We start from the raw sequence: 6835 nt of genomic DNA, 5'->3' as shown, positions 1-6835 counted from the left end.
TTCTCTTGGCCTTTTTGATGAATCTCCTATTGCTTCCAGATGTGTCCATCCTAAATAAATTATCTACCACCTTTACTTGGAGCAGTCAGAAACCACTAATGAGTAGTTCTATTACAGCTGTGCCAGACTGCTACCTGTTCTCAACCAAACTCCGAGCTCCTCTTGTTGCATTTATTAATATCATCTGATCCAAAGAAGCACAAGTATTTTTGATTTCCAGTGAACTCAATGGTAGCTAAAGCACTCGGTGTAGCATAGAATCAGCCTTATGAAGATATCCAAGGAGATTTGCTAATGTGTCTTCAAAATGTCAAATATAGACATGCCTGTTGAACAAAACAGTCAGAGGCTGAGGTCTTGCCCCAAATCGTGTTGTAGAACAAGATAATAGATAAAAACAGAAAGATTATATCCTAGGACAATAACTCTGGGGTTCTCTTTTCTACTTATTATTTCTGTTGCTTTAAATGTATTAGTTGGTCTCCTTAGTGGGTTGATTCTGAGTAACTGCTGTCATGCATATGCACTTTTTGCTGCCATTTTCCTCTCCTCATCCCACAGACAGCTGAATGATTTGCATGCCAGAAGTTTGATGAGAGCTGGAAAGAGCATGAAAGTGTCCTTTCTGGCTTTATTTCAATATCTTTGCCAGACCCTGATGTTGGGTGGAACCCAGAAAGCATTCATGTAGAAAAAAATTAAGAAAATACCATGATCTTTATTAACTTGATTTTTAAAATGTGAACTTATCTTACTCATTTGAATAATATTTATTTCAGAGGCTCAGAAATGCTTCTTTTTCATTACTCAAATAAATAAACCACACGCTCTTTTTTGTAGGTACTAAGCAAGCTGGATTGAGAGTAAAATCTCTATAATTCCTTAAATTCATTGGGACAAAATTGGCTTCAAAGTAATGGATTTGGTCCTGTGTAGTATATATTGTCCATTCTTGTTGAACCTAAGTAGTAATTCTATTCTGTATAATAATTATTATTCTCTAACAATAAATTAATCAGTGGATCAGTAGATGCATTATACGCATACTGATGTAGGTGAATTCATAAATTCCAAAGGAAATCAAACAACTTTGTTCAGTCTWCTAAAGTACAGATTGACTACTTCAACTAAAGTTCTCCAATGACAGATAAATAATGCATCTGGATACATTGGACACTACAGAAAAAGAGTCTTAAAATAGATACAGATTTCTGTATCATAGAGGTAGATCTGAGTCTTTGTATTTCAATAAATGCATAAACTTAATAAGATTTCAGTATTCCTTATATTAAAGTTTACATTTTTCTCTAAATGACTTCTTTGAGGTTTTAACACAGTTAACCGATTTGCCTTACGAGCAACTCTTCCTACCAATTTTCTCACTTTTTAGGTGAAAGACAATATTGGCCAACATCAGTTCTTTTTGGTTCCCTTATTTTGTTTTGACCATGGTGAGTGTAGTTCTTTTTCAGCTGGAGAACTCAGGCCCCAGTTGCAGATTGAATTTTGCTCTTGAAGCAGGAGCGGTTTGGCTGAGTAACACTCACTTCAGCCATGGGATAAGAATGTAATAAAAAAGTCAGTAGATTAATCAGTCTAAATCTATTGCAGTAGTGCTACATACTGTTGTATATACCTTTTCTTTTCGGAATTCTTTGTATTTCTTATGAGAAGCATAGACTTGCATCCCTGTGCACTGAGGTTGGGAGTTCCAACACTAAAGGCTTCATTAATGTCAGAGAAAAATTTTCTCTCTTGACGCCATTCATATTATCAAGATTCCAGTTTCTAAAGATGACCAAGTAAACTAGAAACATAATCTCTTCAGGGAATGTGATATTCCAAATTTTTGTTGTTTTTCTAGAAAAGAGTGAGACTTTTCCAGAAAAGATAAACCTGTTTGTTCATTTTCAAACAAAAATGTTGCAAAGCATGAAGTCTAAACATGATCTCATTTCTTCCTGAGGGATTGTCTTAGCATACATCTGTTGATTAACACATTTTCTTTTAATAAACAGTCTTTAATGGCCTAATTCTTCAGCTGATTGTTTGACTAAACATAGTCAAGTGGGGACTAAACTTGACTCGGTGACAGTTACCTTGTTTGGCAGTTACCTTGTTAGGCTTATGGTAGATAATTTGCTAGCTACGGCCCAAAAAAGGCAGGACTAAACTTGAGACCATCTTAAAACTTGGATTTTTATTCAGTGAATTTGCAAAGCAATCTTATTCTCACTTTGTTTGGCTATTAGTTACTTATCTTGAGTGTTCTGATATACCATGCTGGGTACCTTTGTGCTTGGATTTTGGTTGGGCTGGGTGAACCAAAGTGGAAACTGTGAATAATGCATCAAAAMCACCTGTTCAGCCTTTGGCAGTTTTAAAACAAGGCAAAGTTAAATTCATATTATATATGAATATTGACATTATAGCACATCGGCCATCGGTTATTCTGGCATTAAGTAAGGAATAAGTGAGAACGTGTTGGGAATACCATTACAAACCCTTCCAGCCACCATTTTACCAAGAGGAAGTTGCAGAGACTGAAAACATGGTGCAGGTGGAGGAGGGTTTAAATGTAGAAGTTACACTGATAAACTTTTCAGTATAGCTTAAAGATGAGAAAACCAAGGGCAAAAGAGAAGTAAAAAAGTAAATAATTTCCTGAGAGGTGAGGTACAAAGTGATGTCAACAAGCAAGATGTTTGGCATGATCACTCACTTGAGAGTCTCGGGAAGACAGGGACTGAACTATTTGCTTTTTTACTTTGGCAGGAAGACCTATTTATCCAATAGCCCATTCAAGTCAACAGAAAGATTTCTAGAATTATTTTTTCCACTAGCAACAGGGCATGGACATCAGTTGCAGCGAGTAGGCTGTTACTTTGCAAGTAATGTGGGGGATTTCTAGGTGAATTAAAGGATAGAATTTAATGAGTCAGATATAGTTAGTCCATGAAGTTATCGTCTAAGTAATAATTATGCAAGATTTTATGCAACTAGTACAATGAATACTGGTAAATTTGTAACCCATTTTTTGATGGTGAACCTTAAACCCTGGTGAATAGTTTGCATCAAGGACTTGAATGGTTCATTCTTTTCTGTGCAATGTCTGTGAATGTCCTGTGTACTTACAACAACTGACCTTATTCAGTGTTTTATGTGTTTGATATGAATTGATAACAAGGATCGTTTGCTATTTGTGGAATGGAAAACAGCAAGTTTGGAACCAACATGCTCTACCTTTTAATGCCTGAAACCTTCCATGGAGTTCAGATGCATTAGTTAAAAAAAAAAAATCAACCAAACCAAAAACAACAAAAAAAAGCCCCAAACCTTTTGACTCCATTTTCAATTGCTTAACATGTTAACCTGTCATCACCATACTTAAATGGAAAGAGGTCTGTGCAGGCCTCTCTAGTAAGTCATGGAATTAGAATACCCCAGAACTAGAATGCCTAATCCATGACTTAGAATATGGGGCTACTGGGGCTGCATTCGACTCCTGTTTAAGAAGAAACAAATCATAAACAACACTATGCAAATTCAGAGGTGTCTTCAGCAGTGACACTGTGTAGCAGTACAATGCAGATGACCAGAAGAAGACTACCCAGCTATGCAAACATATTTAAGGGTAGTAGAAATCCTTAACAGTTCAAGTAGATGAGAGGTAAGTAGAGGAAAAGATGTGATTTACTGATGGCACAGCAAACAATTCAAGGTCAGAATAGATCCTAGATATCTTGTTTGTCAATCCCTTGTCCTAATAATCACTAATTTACAGTATTAATAAAGGACATTAAAAGTAGATATTGTTCAAGAATCAAAAAATGAACCTGTTGTTACAAAGCTGTTCAGAAAGTTGACTGTCTGCAGCCCCAAAATGCCCTAGTACCGTCAGTGTTTGAGATAAGGCAGATAGACCCTARTAGTTTTTAACTTCATATGGATCAGAAGACCTGTAACAAACCCARTCCGGAACTCCTTTCTCAGGGAAAACTTCCATTGAGATCTCTTGGAATTTTCTCTGAGTGGAGACCRCAGAATGGGGCATGTGACATCTTTTCTGATTAAACACAACATTTATTTTAAAACCTCTCCCTTCAGTCTTCGATGCGGACTTCARTGTAGCTCCTACTGATAGATTTCCTGTTAATAATTTGCATGTAAGAGTGTGACAGCTTCTGTTGGATCATTCATAGCATTAGAGAAAGATTATAGCAGTGGATGGGTTTAAYTGAAGTGTTTTAAATCATTGGATATCTGGAAAATCTTTTTTTTTCAGTATTCCTTCAATCCCAATCTAAACCTATTGGAGTTAATAGCAGTCTTTTTGTTGGAATGGACTCTCATTAAGGCATTCAACTAGCCAACAATGCACCAAAGCTGTATGTTTAAAAACATTTAATGTTAATGGCTTGCATTTGAAAAATATTTTAAAATAGTCTTCAGCCAGAAAAATTGTGCTCAGCTATAGCACAAAAACAATTTGCCAAATCATCAGCTGAAACAAGAGGTTCCAATTTTGCAGATCTTTAGGGGCTCCTGGCAGAGAGGAAAGCTATGTTAAATACATGTTGACAAGTGAAAGATAAGCAAGTTTTCCACTCACTGGGATCTTGTCAGTTTAATTACTCTCCAGTGCCTATTTGTAATAGGCACTTGAGAAGTCAGTGCTGGTGATACAAGTTTAAGTCAGATTCTGCTAGTTATCAAGTAGTTGCACATTTTGACTGAATAAATAGGGCCTGGCTTAAAAAGGGGGGAAATTACCACAGCAGTAAAACTTACAAGGAACATCTCTCCTTAAATCAGTTTCCAAACCTATGCTGAGCAAAACTCCCAAATCAAAATACCTCTTTGCAAAATGAGTCAAAGCTGCTTAAGTGGCAAATGATATTATGGCATTTGCATAATAGACAACTAACAATTAAATTTCTTGCTATCTGCGTTAATATACATAAATTTACTCCTAAGAATCTGTGCTATGGGTTAAAAAATGGAATTTTCTTTTAGCATAACCTTATCWCAGGCCCGTGCAATGTGGAATTGAGGCAGATTCTGTAATGTTTTGAGGATTTTTTTTCTTCCAGTGAGTGTCTGAGTTCCAAAGGGAAATGCTACCTATTTGGTGAAGTATTTATAATTTCCCATTCTTGGGTATTAAGTAGTTGATCTTGTTATGCAAGGAAAAACAACCTAATTGCTTTGTGACACGTTAATACTATACAGGTTTGCCCTTGAGGATGACATTTTATTCATGTTAATAACAACAACAGTTTTCTTTCTGCCTTTCTTCTTATATTTGAATTGCGGTTCAAATTCCCAAGTTTCCACTGTCAATATTTGAAAAGAACTTTTCAAATTTTTTTAACCGGACCCTACTTTTAACACTTAGCATTCTCAAATTTTCAATGTAAATTATCTCCAAATTATTCTTAATTTTCTTGTTTGAATTTCTTTCCCTTTTTATGATATTTTTCTTGTAGTTTATTTGTGAAGGGCACAGAACAAGAGTGCATTGTTAACAGCTGTGACTTCATACATAATTAATAGCAGAGGGAYGCCTCTTTGGTCCATGACATGATGTAACTTTAAGTCATACTTTCCTGATTTGCTGGCACAGAAGTCTTTGAGGACTGGGCTGTAGCTAGTTTTTTTGCATGATGCTTAACTCAGTAGGACTGTGTTCCTGACTGGGGCTTCTAGGCCCCATGCATGCATGCATGCATGATAACATTAACTCTTTTTGACAATACRTTCTTCTTCCAGTTGACTATTGGTGTTTTCAAATATTTTTTCCTCCAGCTGTAATGTTAGCTTCCATTTCCCACCCCCAATCTTATTTCATCATTTACAGTCTTACTAGGTCTTATGTAAATGATTTTTCTGTCCTTAATGGAGTTCAGAATATATCCTGGATTAATATCATCTTCAAATTTTGCTTTGTTTTTAGCTAKTTCTAAGCCAAATAGATTATTAAATGTAGAATGGAGGTCCAGAATATTCTTATCCACAGTGTTACTTTCGGTGGTTGTGCTTCTGTTTTTCTTTGGCTTCCTTGAAAATTTTTGATTGCAGTGATAGAGACTTAATTAGGATGTCATTTAGGCTGGCTGTTATGTGCCTGAGAGTAACTTTACTCTCTTTGTAAGGAAGAAGGTATATTACATTTATGCCTGTGAGGTCTGTTCCATCCAAGTAATACTGGATAAAGGTTCTCTTGGCATGGTGATAGAGCAGTTCACTTGCATTAGTCAACAGGATCAGTGAGTTTTGATCACTTGCTATAGACCGTAATTGAACATGCAACAAAGATACTGCCTTTGAAGTCTCTGAAATTAAAAAATATTAGAAGCTGAAAGTGTACTCTGGGAGAGCGTCCCTGCACACTTGCYGTGTTCTTGTATTGTTCCCTAGTGATGCGTTTGACCGCTTCTGGAGGAAGCATACTGGGCCCAATGGGCTGTTGATGTGACCCCATATGGCTGTTCTTATATTCTGCCAATGTCCTCAGTTTCCCACATCTGGATATCTGTGCAAAGGAAGGATAATATAGCAAATTTCCCAAATCAGAAGAATGCGTTTCTTAGTTTGCATTAAAGAACATCCATTAAAGAGCAGCAAAAGGGCAAAAGMAAGAACAACAATAGAAAAGAGGATATAGAAACTCCCATAGTGAAAGAAAAGTGATCTCAGATCTTAATGAACTGAGAGAAAAGGAGAATTAGATGATATTCCTCCCAGAGTTCTGAAAAAAAGCYACATATAAAACTGCAGATATAGTAGCAAGTATTTTTAATGTCTGCCTAGTCGGGTAGTTCCCAAGAATATT

This window comes from Apteryx rowi, unplaced genomic scaffold (assembly GCF_003343035.1).
Source record: "Apteryx rowi isolate R43461 unplaced genomic scaffold, aptRow1 scaffold_48, whole genome shotgun sequence".
In the NCBI taxonomy this organism is placed as follows: Eukaryota; Metazoa; Chordata; class Aves; order Apterygiformes; family Apterygidae; genus Apteryx; species Apteryx rowi.
Note: the sequence above shows the minus strand (reverse complement) of the source record.